At 38.8% G+C, this 16693-nt stretch overlaps 1 protein-coding gene across 3 annotated transcripts in view; it reads left to right on the forward strand.

The window, feature by feature from the left end:
- Positions 1-15248: 15248 nt before the first annotated feature.
- Positions 15249-16693, forward strand: part of LOC149543999 (LIMR family protein At5g01460-like) — a 123678-nt gene continuing 122233 nt past the window's right edge. The window contains exon 1 of one of the 3 annotated variants that reach the window (XM_089798637.1): positions 15249-15619. The gene's annotated coding sequence lies outside the window, so the exon portion shown is untranslated. Of the gene's footprint in view, positions 15807-16693 lie in introns of all 3 variants that reach the window. The other 2 variants (XM_089798638.1, XM_089798639.1) reach the window with 2 other exon arrangements.

The following is a 16693-nucleotide window of genomic DNA, read 5'->3' on the forward strand; positions in this document are numbered from 1 at the left end:
TCTGCACCACCCCCCCCCCCCTTATCCTTCCTATCTCAGCATACCACCCCAGCAACACAAGATGAGGGTTTTGCTCATTATGGGACTTAACCAAACATCTCACGACACGAGCTAACGACAGCCATGCAACACCTATATGAACCATACGCTTCACACCATCCTGTTAAGGACAGGCACACTTGTTCATATGCCAAGGGTTGGTAAGGTTTTGCGCATTGTATCAAATTAAACCACTTGTGCAGGCCCCCGTCAATTCCTTTGAGTTTCAGTCTTACGACCGTACTCCCCAGCGAAGTGTTTCATGCGTTAGCTGGGCCCCTGATCTGGCTCCAGCTATAGTAGTTGGGGACCAAGGACGAACACTCATCATTTACGGCATGGACTACTAGGATATCTGATCCTGTTTGCTCCCCATGATTTCGCACCCCAGCATCAGTGTAGACCTAGAGAGTTGCCTTCGCTTTTGGCGTTCCTTCGTAGATCTCCAGATTTGATCCCTACACATGAAATTCCACTCTCCCCTATCTCACTCAAGTGAATTGGTTCCGAAAGCACCCTGCCAATTGTTGGCGACTTTCACTTCCAACCCTGCAGATTCACCACCTACGTGCCCTTTACGCCTAGTCATTCTGAATAATACTTGCCCCCCTCGTCTTACCGCGGTTGCTGGCATGGAGTTAGCCGGAGCTTTTTCCTCGAGTCCTGTCATGATCGCACACTCGACGAAAGAGCTTTACAAGCGAAATTGCCCTTCTTCACCCACGCAATATTGTTAGATTGAGCTTTTGCCCATTGTCCAAGATTCCCCACTGCTACCCCCCATGGGAATCTGGGCCATGTCTCAGTGCCAGTGTGGCTGATCATCTGAAAAGACCAGCTAAGCATCATCGGCTTGGTCAACCTTTACCTAACCAACTACCTAATACTATGCGGGCTCATCGGACATCACCTGCTGCATATGCAGGGGGCTACCCTACCTCTATATTAGCGATTATTGAAGCCCCCACAATAGAATAGCTTTCATTACATTTCATTCAACACCCCCCTACTAGCCCCTACTATATAAATGGGGGTGTCGGGGCCCTACCTTGCCCTACTCAACTATAGTTTCTCTATCTTCTGCCTCTATCTCTATAGTTGCTTGCCCATATACTACCTCTCTAGTGGCTGGTGGTGTTGCTTCAATAGGACCTAGAACTGGCTCATATGCTTACTCTACTGGTTCTGCCACTAGGTATGCTTATAGATATGCTCCTAGGTATACTGCTAGCCTATATTGTACAAGGGCTACTATTATAAATATAGGCGATCTTCTTCTTGAATAGTAGCTGAAATGGCACTTCTATGCGTATGGAACCACAATCTCTACTACTATCTTAGCTATTACTAGTACGGATTGAAGGTAAATGAGAACGAACATATGGACCTGTAACTGGAGAATCAAATGGCTCTCCATCTCAATCTCAAGAAAAAGCAACAGTTGGTGGTGCCTCTACCAAGGATGCTATGGACTCCCTAACAGGATCTGGGGAATGATCTCGATATGGAACTATATATGGAACCATACTAAGGGAAGCTGGGTCTTTATCTCGATCATGAACACGAATGCTTCCACTACTATTGGAAGGGATTCTTGCTCGGAGGGTCCCCATTATAGAGTAGGGAATGCTCTGTTCCTCTCCCTAGGTATGCTACTAGTAGGTATGCTTGCTTTGTTGTTGTCTCTACTGCACCCTACTATTCTAAAGGCGCTGGTGCTTTATTAACTGCTTTAGGTACTGTAGATACACCTGCCTTTGCTAGTGGTACATCTGTATCTCTATCTGGCCATATTATGTAGTGTTGGCCTATAGAAGAGTAGGGTGAACATCAAGCTATTAACCTCAAACAACATAATATTCCTCTCGCCTTATAAAGAATAGGGCCATGTGGTTATCCTTAGTTGGTTATCTAGGTGGTTATCCATATGTGCATGTCGTGGTTAGTTTCCCATATTATGTAGTGCCCCATATGGTGTTCGTGTTCTACACTACTTTAGGCCATCAACAGGATATATTGAATCTACTACTGGGTCTAGGTAACCCACCCTAGCCCTTGCCGACTCTACCCTTGGATAAAATGAAAAAAAATAAAAATAAAAATTGGATGGATCTGCGACTCGATCTGAAACCTCTATAGCTGGTGGTGCCCATAAAATTGTAAGGCTAGTGGATCCCTATAGAATGGTAGGGCTGACTATGGATCCCTGTAGATAGTGGGGCAAATGGAATTGTATCAAATCAATTTGCCTATAGAAGAGTAGGGTTGAAAAAAAATTCTATGGGCAACAGGGTACATCAAAAGCTGGATCTGCTGCTCGGTCCCCATAGAATTGTAGGGCCAAGGTAAACCGGCCGAATAGATGCTGCTTGCTTAGGTCCCTCCAACTCCCACTGCCTATAGAGTTGGCTTGGCCCCGCCTATCATACTACTATACCAGGGGTTAAACTGCGACCTCCGCCACTAGCTTTCTTTGATGCTGAGTCAGTCAACAAGGTGGTAAATTGCCTTCCCCGCTGCTGTGATTACCTCTGCCTTTTGTGCTTGCCCACCATTTTGATAGGGGCACTACATGCACTTTTATTTTATGAATACAAGCCTTAGAACCATAAAATAGTAGGGGGGCCCATAGAATAGTAGGGCGCCTTAGAAAGAATAGTAGGCAATCCCTACTATTTTATGGGCATGTATATTAGATATAATTCTAATTTTGATTCTGATCTAACCTCTGGCCCCATAAATTTGAGGATCTTCGATCTATCGATCCTCGCCCTACAATTCTATAGATTGCTTATGATGGTATTAGTTTTATATAGATTCTCGTAGTTGCCTGTGCCACCCTCTATCAAGTAGGCAAGCTTGATAGGTCAGCCGGAAGGCAAGGATAGGTAGGCATGCTTGTCTGCTTAGGTAGGTATGAGAGCCTAACAAGCGCTCAAGTCAAATGAGAGGTTCAGGGTAGTGTGATGTCGAAATCAAAGCGTAATTATGTATATAATATGAATGACATGCTTCAGGAGTAGGAACACGGCCTTCAATTCTATGGGGCACGACGTGTCTCTCAGGAAAACACTGCCCAAAGCATTCTTATGGTGAGTCGCCCATTATTTCTATAGGCGGTGCAAGTATACTACGAAGATGCAGAGCTTGAAACAAACCTTCGACCGGCCTTGCCTATAGAATAGTAGGGCAACTATTCAATGGCTGAAAAGCGTGTTATTACATCTAGAACAAATGACTGAAAGAACTGCCTTTGAAGCATGATTGATAAAGAGCCTACTATTATATCCACGTGAAATGAAATGAATGCAAGTTCGAAGGCGAGTTGAGGTACCTATTTCATATCTTGTTCCAAATCCATATGTAGTAGATCAAGTAATTAGAGCAGCAAGAAAGGCATCGGTAGCATAGGTAACTAGAGCAATAGACCCAGCCACCGTAGCGAAGGTAGCAGACCCAGTATCTCGCTCGTTCTCGCCCTGGCTCCCACCTAGACAACAAGCCAAACAGTTAGAAAGCCAAAGCTAGCTGCTTCTATTGATCCAGTTTGCAGGTTCAACAATTGGTTCTATACAAGTCGATCCAGCATCAGTATAGGCAAAGGCCATAGAAGCATAGGTAGCTGGAACAACGAGAAAGGTAGGAGCATCTAAGCCCGTGGCATCCCTTCCATTTTTATACCCTAGAGCATCCCTTCCAGTTACTATTCGAGAGCCATAAGCATTACACGACCCAGACCTAGTTCATGCTGTTCGTGATCACCTAAAATTATATGGGCCAATGCCTAGGGATGCGAGATATAAAGAATAGAGTTGCTTCCCTAGTCCCAGCCGCCTGGGGGTTAGAACACGGACTGGACAACATAGGCAAATTGAATTGATTGTGTCATTCATTCTAACAAGTGTGCAATGTCCATCATGGTCCATCCATGTTGATCTAGACTCCTTCTCCGTCACCACGAATGGGATCGATAGGGTCAGACCCCGAGGGCACGTGAGGTCATTTATGCTCATCAGGTCGACTATCTAATCCATAGTCCGCCCCCCCACCCCCAGCAAAGTCTTTATTTAGGAAGATCAACTTTGTCTAAAAATTCATAAGTGGTTTTGTTGAAATAGTGTGCCCTCTCAATGATATGCTCAAGAAAAACATCAAAAGAAAATGGATTCTTGAGGTCAAGAAGGCTTTTGAAAACATCAAAGTCATAATTTCTACCATGTCAGTACTAATAAGCCCAAACAACTAACTGTCATTCAAAGTGTATTACTTTGCTTCAGACAATTTGCGTACTTGCATATTAACCCAGAAGAAGGATGGAGAAGATGAAAGACCCATAGCCTTCATGAGTTGTCCCTTGAAACATGTTGCGCTAAACTACTCAACTCTAGATAAACAATCCTTTGCCTTAGTAAAGGTCGTTAAGAAATTTAGACAGTATATCTTACGAAGCAAGATCTATGCTATTGTGCCTGACCTTGCAATCAAATCACTATTGATGCAAAATGAGTTAGGAGAAGGGAGAGGAAAGTGGATGGATATACTATAGGAGTTCAACTTCAAAATTCAACCTGAAACTAGTTTTAAGCCAAGGTCTAACCAAATTAATCCCTAGTACTAATCTGGAAAAGGGATTAATTTCATACACCTACACCAATGAAAGTGTCATTTCAGATATTTGGTATTGCGACATAGTTTATCATTTGTTGCAAGACAAGTGACGTGAAGGGGTGAACAACTCCCAACACAAAGATCTAAGGATGAAATGTGCATCATACATGTTCTATACCAAAAGAATTATAAAGGCATGTACTTGAAATGTCTAAGCCATAATGACATGAGAGAAGTCTTGGAAAAATTCCATGATAAATATGGTACCTGACATGGATCAATAGAGGCTATGACACATCACATTTTAAGATTAGGATATTATTGGCCTATAGTTTTCTAAGATACATAAGAGCACATTTGTTCCTGCTATGTATGTAAGACACGTGCAAATAGATAAAGGAGCCCAACAATGTCATTACAACAAGTACATGAGGTACACCCTTTCGCCAAGTGGGGGTTTGATTTTATTGGGCCTATGAATCCACCTTCCTCAATAGGGAATAAGTACATTCTTATAGCCACATATTATCATATTGGATGGACATAAGCTAAAATGTTTTAGAACTGCACTTCAGAAATTGTCACTAATTTCCTCAATCAACGCATTGTCACAAGGTTTGGGATGTCATTCTTTCTAGTAAGTGATGACAGAACCTCCTTCACATAATTGGTTCTCACACAATCAACCTTAGAGAATCATGTAATCATCAAGTTTTCTTCCAACTATTATTTGCAAGGAAATGGAATGCAAAGTCTACAAACAAAAAATTTATCACTATGGTAAAGTGCTTGCTAGATGAAAACCCAAAGGATTGATACACACAACTGAAATATACACTATGGACTGATATTGTCAGAGTGAGGAATACCTTGGGCACGTCTCACTATTTATTGTTCTATGATCAAGAACTTATGTTCCCTATGAATCTAAAAATTCTCATTTTGAAACTCATGAGAGGGTATGTTAAAAATGGAGATGGAGTACAAGTCAAGTTGACAAACCTTTTACAATTGGATGAAAAGAAAACTATGGAATTGGAATACATGATGAAGCATCAAGTTGTCATCAAACATTGGTTTGACAAAAGAGTAACTTTGAAAAAATTCAAGATCTCTGAACTTGTCCTCATGTAGAATAAGCCAAAAGAAAAACTAGGTAGTTACACCAAGTTTCACCACTTGTAGATCGATCCTTATCAAATTGCGGAGATCTTGGGAGAAAATATTTTCAAGTCAAGTAATTTAGATTGAGAATTGGTTTCATTGCTATTTAGTGGTCAGTTTCTCAAACATTATTTTGAATCCTAAAGAAAAAAAAAGTCTTTTAAAATGTTGTATGGTGTGTTTTATATCAATGTCTTTCAAAGTGAGGAAGTTAGTGTGTTGTTGGGGTTGTTCCTAGTAAGTGGACCATCCCAAGCTGGCGCTAATTTCTAAAATAGGTATTTCTTTGTCAAATCAATTGAATAACTTTGTTTCTTGTGAAAACCTACACGTAGGTGTCATGTGCTGGCAATGAAAGTTTTCCAACCACCAACTCAGATTCTAAATTGATCATTCTCAACACTTCACTCATTTGAAAATGATTATCCATGTTTCTCTCTGCCTAGATGGGCAGTAGCTTAAAGTATTTGAAAACTATTTGGTATGAGCATAAGTTTCCCCCATGGGCTTATTAAGGTCATGTATTGGCATGCGAGTCTCCCAAAGTTTATTAAAAGAGGAACACAAGAATTATGAAGCTGGCCAAAGTTGAAAGAAAAGAATACCAATGCCTTGACTGCACAGTCTAATCACTGTCAAGGTATATTAAAAAAAAGAGAGAAAAGAGGAGAATGGTGTGAAAAACTGGAACTCCAACACTCATTAAAGAAAGAAAGAAAATGATCAAGTGAGAATAACATAGCTTAATCATCAACTCGCTAAATAAATAAACTTCAAGGAATAATCAAGTGGAAACACGTGAGCTCTATAAAGTTGTCAATAAGATCACCAATATGTAGAACAATGAGTAACTAATGTCTCATTAAGAGCCCTCTAAACATATTCTCACATTTGTCATATGGTGATGAAAAGTTGGTTCATGGGGATTCCCAAAACTCTTACTACTTAGCAAAGGATTGGCTCTACGTTGTTGTACATTTGTAGTGGTTGACACTTGAAAATTAAAGGAATTAAGGCATTGAGCACACATTGAATGTGAAAGTTACAAGTTTGAGTTCTTGGTTGAGATTCTCTATAACCTCTTGTGACATCTAAAAATAGGGTGCAACTTGACACAAGTTTTAGATTTCATGTTGATAAAGTAATGCCTTTGTTATTCCTTCCTTTTGTTCAGTCTATTTGTTGTGGTTACACAACACATACCCCAATTTTGACTTAAAAAATAGGGATCCCCCTTTTTTAAAAGCCACCTACATGTAGGTGTTATGTGCTAGCAATGACAATTTTCCAACCACCAACTCAAATTCTAAATTGATCATTCTCAACACTTCACTCATTTGAAAATGATTATCCAAGTTTCTCTTAGCCTAGATGGGAAATAACTTAAAGTATTTGAAAATTATCTGGTATGAGCATAGGTTTTCCCCATGGGCTTATTAAGGTCATCTATTGGCATGTGAGTCTCCTGGAGTTTGTTAAAAGAGGAACACAAAAGTTATGAAGTTGGCCAAAGTTGAAAGAAAAGAACACCAATGCCTTGACTACACAGTCTAATCGTTGTCAAGACACATTAAAAAAAAAAGAGAGAAAGAGGAAAATAGTGTGAAAAACTAGAACTCCAACACTCATTAAAGAAAGAAAGAAAATGATCAAGTGAGAATAACATAGCTTAATCACTAGCTCACCAAATAAATAAACTTCAAGGAAGAATCAAGTGGAAACACATGACCTCTGTAAAGTTGTCAATAAGATCACCAATAGAACTAGGTATCTTTTGAGATTCCTTGGGGAGCAAGGGTACATGGTCTAGGTCTGGTAGTTGGGAAAAGGTATCGTCATCCAATTCTAGTGGTTAGATATGAGTCTATTTGTTAATATATATAAAATGCGCATCTCACAAATCAGAAACCTCTACTCACACAGCATAGTGCAAGGTGCACATCTTGTCCAAGTGCATAACTCTCCACTATGTGTTGCCTGTTGCTTATAAATTACCCACCAGGGCCCCATATGTGTGCATTATCACCGGTAGCTTCTTGGATTACAAAATTGCATATGTCTAGACCTCCACATCTCTTAGCTCACACACGACTTGGTGAGACTATTAATATTGTGGTGACTTCTTCGATAGTTGCTAGAGGTGAGGGGCAGTAGGCTCGAACCTTCGGCCGATGCGTACCACTGAACTTTTTTGTGCTTTTTTCAGAAAAGAAAATCGATGACACTGTAAAACCCTAAAATGGTCAATTTTAGAGGTTGCCCTAAAATGCTGTTATAAGTAGTTGAGATGCATAATGCATTGTAATATTGGTGTACATTTTTGTTGGATAATAGAAAGGTTGAAGGTTGTGTAGGTGGACATAGCCCAAGTTTTGGGTGAACTATGTTAAATCTATGTTCTTTGTGTTTTTTTCTTTTGTTTTTGCATATAACTATTTGTTCTTATATTGTTCTAGATCTGTCAAACCCTAAAAAAGACTCCCCTGCGCAATTGTGCACCATGTACACATGCACAAGTGTGCTAGATGCATAGGTTTTGTGCCTCCCTCATTCAAGCAAACCACATGCACATCGCTAACTCTACACCAAAGCACACGTTGCACACCTACATAGGTGTACAAGGTGTGTAATGCATGCATGTTCCCATTCAACCAAACCCCCAACTAGTCATCTTGTGTGTGATGCACACCTTGTGCAGTTGCACATGCGCGTAAGGTGTGTAAATGTGTAGTATCCAAATTTTGCACCTTTTTACAAGTTTGTCTAAGTTATCAAGTTTTTTTGCCTACTTTATGAGTCATCTAGAGTCTTTTCACTTTCTAAACACATGTGGCTTACTGACATCTTTTATTTTTGTGCAAATCACCATGACATCTTCATCATTAGCAACAAAAAAGATCTTTCCAAAGTCGGTGACCTTCGTATTCAAAGGAGTATCGAAGAAGTTTTAGTTTATTGAATTGCATTCTAAGATCAGAGACATAAAATTTGGGATACATTGCCTGAAATGAGTTTCTAATACTCTAAAACAAGCCTCACGAGAGATCATATATAGCCTATGTACTTATATAGAGTAGGCTAAATAATTATGCTTCACACCCAATCTCGATATAATCTTCTAAACTAATCATGGCCTTGGCACAACACTACATGTCAGACAAGAAGGTCATAAAGAGTGTTATTGGAGAGATTATCCTCGACATCAAACTAGATAACATAGAGAGGGTGTTTCATATGTCTGTCTCTAGTGAATTTATGATATTACATACGAGAGTGCAGATAGATGGTCAATAGAGCATTAGGAGGAAGCCAAAGCCATAGTGCAAGACAAATATATGATCTCTAGGACCCCACACAACAAGCTTGGAAAATTTGACATGACTTGAGGGTATATGAAAGAATATATTGGTTATTGTATAGTTGTTTTGAGCAAAGTGATGAGGCTTCCTATAGCAAGCCATCTGGAAACATGGATGGTGCATTTCATTGAGATGACCAAAACTAGGACTAACAAAATTAATTGGGCCACTATCATCAATGACTCCTTGGATGAGTACTTGACTTTGGCCCAGAGTAATCCTCACTTCTACATGACTTCATATGTGTTATACCTATTGGCTACAAGGGCCATGTATCTAGGGCTCACAAGGAGAGGGAGTATAGAAGATGCCAATGCATGGCCAAATATTGTGCTCCCTTAGTTGGTATAGGAACAACTTCAAGATGAGAGCTCATAATACATAATAGTCAATGATGCCTTTATCTTCATTGTAATCTGATTCATTGAAGGAGATTATGTGATAAGGACATTAGTATAGGCAGCAAAAAAGGCCACACAAGTTGGAGGATCTTTCTTCCAATACCTAATCTTCACATAGATACGGGTTGTTGGTACACTATTGTACTTGAAGAAGCTACCATGTTATCCCTCAGATAGATTGATGCTACTAGAGATTGCTTGGTAGTTTAGTTCAACATATGATAGAATCTCATACAAGCAGATAAAGTCATGGGAATGGCCTATCAGCAAGACATACACACTTTTGATGTAGGATGGGAGAAGTATTCCCTAGAGGAGTATCTACTGGCCCACCCCTATTTTGACAACACAAGGATGTTCAAGCATGTTACAAGATGGGAGTTTATTCCTTATTTATCCATTGAAGATCATTGGTTGACTATGTTAATGATTATGAGGATTAGGGACTACTGCAAGAAGGATTTGGCACTCATAAAGAAGGTCTTGAACCTACATATATCCAATAAAGTGTGGACTAAGGATACCCTCAATGTCCCAAATCCCACTTGTAATAGGGATAAGATCTTGGAGCCCTTGATAATGAATTTAAGGGTGAATAGAGAGGAAAACAATGACATTCAACATCAAGCCTAACATGTCATTAAGATGACCAAAGACTGGGTATGAAGACCCTTCCCCTTGGACCCCTTGTTAATTATACCAACTCTAAAGCTGCCAACTAGGCCAAAGAAAGGCAAAGGGGCTAAGGTTAAGGAAATGTCTTCAGTGAGGCATGATATAATGAAAAAGCATGATAGAGAGGTATTCTATGTCTGTAGAGAGGAGAAAGTGAAGGGAAAGAAGAAACGGAAGGATGTGGTAGAAGAAAAAGAAGCACAACCAAAGGAGCTTCGAGCTCAAGCATATGCCTCATTTCAAAGAAATGAAGAATGGAGATGGTAGTTATTGGAGTGAAAAGGAGATGATTGAAGAAGAAAAACACTCCTTCGCCCTCTATCCCCGAGACTATATTAGAAGATCTTGAGGAAGGGGAAGAGGCCCAATTTTACCACATCCCCTTGAATAAGAGAACTCATGCAACTAAGACAGTCGAAGATGAGAGGAGGAGGAGCCTAATACAAACACCCCCGACCACACAAGACCAACTTATCTAGATTGAGGGATCTATTAATTAGGAGAAAGAAGGATGGATAAAGTCAATAGTAAGGGATGGGTCAGATGAGTTTGATTTCTCCAATTTTGACTTTATACCCATGGAAACCTACTTGGAGGAAGGATAAATAAGGGATACACTGTGTAAGGAGCCACAAGGCAATGATTCAAGCATTATTCCTTCTTTCCCACAAGTTGAGATAAAAATACCCCCTTTGTTTCTAAGAAGGCCAAAAAAACCACCTCTGCCTCCATTAGAGAAACATACAATGTCAATGCCTCCTTCCATACCTAAAGAACAAAGCTAAGTCACTAAGAAGGAGAGGTACATACATCTCAAGCAGAGAAGGCTCACACAGTCGAGGAACCTCCCACAATAGCACAAGTGGCTCCAATAGAAGAAGAGGCCCCTTAGATAGTAACACAACCTCCCTCTCCTCTAATAAATATAGTGGCCACTTAAGTGGTGGAACAACCAAGAGTAGAAGACTATAGAGAGGAGAATAGACTAGCATTGGTGATGACCCCATTTCCTAGTCAATTCATGTCTTCATTGGGTACCACTCCAAAATGGCTGAAATAGGTAGTAGAAACTTGAAGGATGACGTACATATTAACTCTAGCACAGGGAATGCCACTTTTGACATGTTTTTGCAGCCAATAGCACCCTCTTTAGAGGATCCCTAACAATTGGCATTCATAATGAGGAATATACAAGATAATCTAGTAGCACATGTGGCCATTCCTCCACCCCATGTCGATCCTCAAACTGCAACCCCCCAAGATTATCAAATGAAGGAAATTGTGTTGGGTAAGGTTACTAAGGATATGACCAAAGTTTTGATGACTATGGGTCTACAACAGGTATTCTATCAATTGGATTAGAGAAAACAAGAAATCTAAGTTTTGAGAAAGTAAAACAAGATTTTACTAGAGTTTGTGAAAGAGGTAGCGTGTCCCATTGACCCTGTTTACCTTGAGATAGCATCAAAGGATACCCTCAAGAAACAAGCTATGACCCCTCCACCAAGTGACTCATTTTTGGATGCTTACAAAAGATGGCATCATAGTTTCGAGAAGCAAGGTGCAAATATATTATAGAATTGAATATGTAACTCTTGCATGACAAAAGGAATTTTGCGAAGAAGATAAGAGGCATAATTGAGCAAGAGTTTGGATTAGTAAATGAGATTGAAACATGGTCCAATGACTTGGAGGATTTGTAGAAAATGAGAAGTCAAAGGTATAAAATGCTGCTAGCTATTTTCACAGCCAAGGAGTTGGAAATATTTGATGACTCAATAGAAAAGATCCATGCAAGAAGCAAGGCCATGTGAACCATGATATAAGAGAGATGTAAGAAAGGGGTCATGCCAGGATTTTGGAGGTAGACAAATATTATAGCATGACAAGAATGGAGATCTTTTATGAAAATTCCACATAGAATTTATCTTCAATAGAGGTGGTAGTGCAAAAATTTCAGGTGTCTTTCGAGGTAATTTCCTCGAAAGATGATATAAGGATAATTTTTAGAGCGAAGGAAGAACTAATAGAGTTAGATAATAAAATGTAGAGTTTTGATAAACTACAGAAAGGGGTCCATGATTTACATAGGCGCATAGGGGCTAAATATGAAGCACTTGATGTTATGGATCCCCAAGTTGAAGGAAACTCTTCTAAGCATTATTTTGGTCGAAATTCAGCAAGACCCAGATGTTGTGAATTTAGATTTTAACTTAGAGAAAATTCTTCCAATTTTGACTTTGGGACCTCTGTAAGTGAGCAACTCTGCAATTTTGAATATTTTGACAAAGACACAATTTTCACCTCTGCATGTGTGCAACTTTGCAACTTCGCAGGTGCAATGACTTACATTTGCACTTCGTAGGTGCAATGATTTACAATTGCACTAACAATTAATTACCAATCTCTAAATTTGGCATTTTCATGCACTGGAATTGCATTTTTTTAGCTCAGTGGTGGTTAACTGGTTCTTATGCATGGAAGGAAGTCAAGTTTCTATCTTTCGAAGGCTCCTAAGCTCTAGCTTCTACTCAAAGATGTCTCTCTTCAATCTTCTTATTCTCTTTATAGCTTCAAGTCATGTAAAGGCTCATGCACCATTTAATTGACGAAAGCAAGTGTGCAGGCCTACTTAGCACCATATTAGGGGTCAATTTGTATATATTTAGCATTATTTTAATAGTTTTAGCATAATCTTTACATGAAAAAAATCCTAACTCTAAATTCACAAAAAGGAGAGGCTTCACTACAAAATACAAGGATGCAATATGTATTCAAGATTGACATTTTATGTAATAAAAGTATGCCATTGGTGCTCTTATTCTGTGTGTATTTTTATCTTACTGGAATTTGTTTTCTCGTTGTGAATTAATAGTTCATGAATAATGAAGGAGTCAATAGTATTACTTGTATTTTGAATGCTCGTGTGATTTGAGTATTCTAGGAGTTTGTTACGATTAGCCCCAGGCCCACATAATACCTCTATTGTGACAGATTAGAGAAGGGGATTTCTACAAGTATGTTCATAGTAATTTGTCTCATGCGCGTACACATCTTTAGCTGCACAATTTGATGAGTTGTGAAAATTTATACTATCTTACAAAGTTCCATTGACAATTGCATAAAGCTAAAAAATAATATGGAATTAATATAAAACTATGATTCATGGACTATGATTGTCAAGATTCATAACATAAAAATTAATTAAAATAATAATATAGAGTTAGCATAAATCTAAGGTTCATGGTGCCCTAGATTGATGGTATAAGGGAGATGACCCAGTAGCCGCTTAGGCTAACTTTGGGCACCTAGAACTCCTAAGCGGTACATCAAAATTTGTCGACTTTTTCGGTGAACCTCTATACATGAGTGAAGAGCTTGAAGGTAACCTTTTGACTTTTCAACACTTATGGAACTCTTTGTAGAACTTGTAGAGTGCGAAGTGGTCTAGAAGTGCCATTTTAAAACATTAGCCCATAACCCATTATTTCCACCCACAATAGCCACTCACCAAAGAACTAGTACTTTTTGCATGAATGGACCAATCAACAATCAAGATAGCTAAAAAAATGATCAACTATTAGTATATGTGCTATCATTTTCGGAAGCTTATTATAAGCAATGATTGTGGGGATCTATAACGATCGTAGTGATCATTAGAACATGGGCGGCTAGTAGATCGTCTCACATATTCCACTATATCTTCCATTAGGCTCCGTTTGGTTGGGGAAGATGAATTTGTCGCATAACCAGGTTTTCGAAAACTTGGTTTTGTGGTTTGGAAAGACAATGATCCGTTTGGTTGACACGAAAGATGAATATATTGTGGACCCCACAATATTATTAAAAAACTGTCATAAAATTCAAAACCTGGTTTTAATTTCGAATTCCACCTTTTTATTGGAAGAAACATCTTCCAATTTTTGACCAAAATTGGAAGATGAAATTGAAAACCAGGTTATAATTTTAACCAACCAAACACCCATGTTTTTCTGCAAAACTTGATAACCCGGTTTTGGCCCTCATCTTCGAGCAACCAAACCGAGTATTACATCTCACATATTCCACTAGGGCCCGTTTGGTTGCAAGCGTAGGAATTGAGAATTAGAATAGAAAATTTGAATGAGAATGGAAAATGAAGAATATGAATGGAAAAATGCAATCCAATCTTGTTTATCCCTTGTTTGGTTATGCAAGCTTAAATTGGAATAAGGTTAACTTGCAATCGGCGCCGTTTGAAAATATTTCTGAAGATGCAATTGGCGCCATTGGAAAATCGCTGAAATATTTGAAAATATTGAAAACAAACTTCCCGCACTCACCCCAGGTCAAAGCGGATTTGAAAATTTAATCAAATTTGAGAAAGCAAAAATGAATGCAAGAATAGCAATTCCAATTACAAGTATTTTTTGGAATGGACAAAAGCTCATTTTGGGGCTAAAATGAGAATACGTATTCTTATTCCCTATTCCTATTCCACGCACCAAACAAAGAATACAAATCATATTCTAATTTCCTATTCCTATTCCGGTTGTATTCTAGCAACCAAACGAGCCCCTATATCTTCCATTACATTCATGCATAAGGATCTTCGATGAACTAAGGCCCCGTTTGGTTGCTGGAAGATGAGAGCCAAAACCGGGTTATTAGAGGCAAAACCAGGTTTTGCAAAAGAACTTTGGTGTTTGATTGGTTAAAATTATAACCTGGTTTTCAATTTCAACTTCCAATTTTGGTCAAAAATTGGAAGAAGTTTCTTCCAACAAAAAGGTGGAATTCGAAATTAAAACTAGGTTTTGAATTTTATGACAGTTTTTTTAATAATATTGTGGGGTCCACAGTATATTCATCTTCCGTGTCAACCAACGGACCATTGGCTTTTCAAACCACAAAACCAAATTTTCGAAAACCTGGTTATAAGATAACCTGGTTATGTCAAAAAATCATCTTCCCCAACCAAACGGGGCCTAAGGTATATACAGTTTTTTAAAACGGAAAACGCGCAACATTTTTAAAAATGGAAAACGCGCTTGCCTACGCCTTGTGGTACTGGGTCCCACACGCATGCACTACAGTTTGACCAACACCTGATTTATGTCTGGAATACACCTGTCTTTCGATGTATTTTATATTACACATCAAACAGCATGCGCAACGAAAGACGGCAGCTAAAAAGGTAAGCGGAAAACGGAAAAAACCAATGAATGGAATTTTACCATCAGTCCATGAATGAATGAAACGAAAACATTTCCAGCGAGGGCAGAATTTGACATTATATACGTTGCAATTAAATCTCGTGTATCCTACTCAGCTCGCCCTTGCGGATAAGACATTCCAGGTGTTCTTCGCTACATTCCTTCTCTCGCATGCATTGTAAGTACAGCAGAGGCTGCTTCGTTATATTTTTGATTTCAATTATTGCTGCATTTTTCATTAGAGAATTTAACATGGTTGCAACAATTCAGTATCTCTATTTGCGTACTTTCGAGTTTTGATTGAAGAAATGGACGTTGCCGTACGTTAGATTATTTGGGGTTAGTTGAGTTTTGATCGAATTTTGGTTAGTGATGCGATTCCTTGGTTCTGTATTTGGTTGTTTGATTTCTCTGATATCTTTTATGCACGTCTAATGGGCTTTTGATCCGAGCGATGTGTTTTTTATTTATCTGCTAGATTGTGGTTTATCAATAAATTTAACTTGTTTTTGATGCGAGTAATGGATTCTTTATTAAATTGCGGAATTATTTTGGGTTCTTAGTTTGATAGATCTTGGGTATGCAGTTAGGGCAACGTCTATACAGCCACGAAAATGCACTTCCATACGAAGGAGAGGACTTAGTTAATTTTTTAAAAAGTTAGAAAAAGCAATGTAAAGGAAGTGCATTTTCGTGGCTGTATAGCCACGGGCTGCAGTTAGGCTACCAAAACATGACTTCTGCAAATGTCAGGGATTTTAGATTAGGATTAGGTGTGTTGATCATTATAAAGGGATAGCATTTATCTTGCTTTCGAGGCTAACTATTCTTTAGGGTTTGTTAATGGTCTTGTTGTTTTAAAGATGGTTTCTATATGTTTTCTTTTTCAAAATGAATTCCCTAATTCTTTTTCAACATTTTAATTTAGTTTCAAATCTAGGTACCTGCCTCAAGGTTGTGATTTCAATTTTTTGAAAATGCAGTAGCATCTTAAAAACCTACAGGATGGATTTCATGGAAAGTTTTTTAGGGTGGAGAGGTTGACATTCCTTGACGTGATCTTATTATTCTAGGTATCAGGTTTTAAATTGTTGTTGTAAACTTGTGAAAAGTAGTAGCATGTCAAGGACCTGGAGCATGAATTTTAAAGGGAAATATCTCTCTCAGGGTGGAGAGTTTGACTATATTGATGTGCTTAAGATTGTTTTCAAATATGAAAATAAAATATGAACCAAATTGGGAGTGGTTGACT

This window comes from Cupressus sempervirens, chromosome 8 (genome assembly GCF_028749045.1).
Source record: "Cupressus sempervirens isolate cs-2001-9-10 chromosome 8, ASM2874904v1, whole genome shotgun sequence".
Taxonomy (NCBI): domain Eukaryota; kingdom Viridiplantae; phylum Streptophyta; class Pinopsida; order Cupressales; family Cupressaceae; genus Cupressus; species Cupressus sempervirens.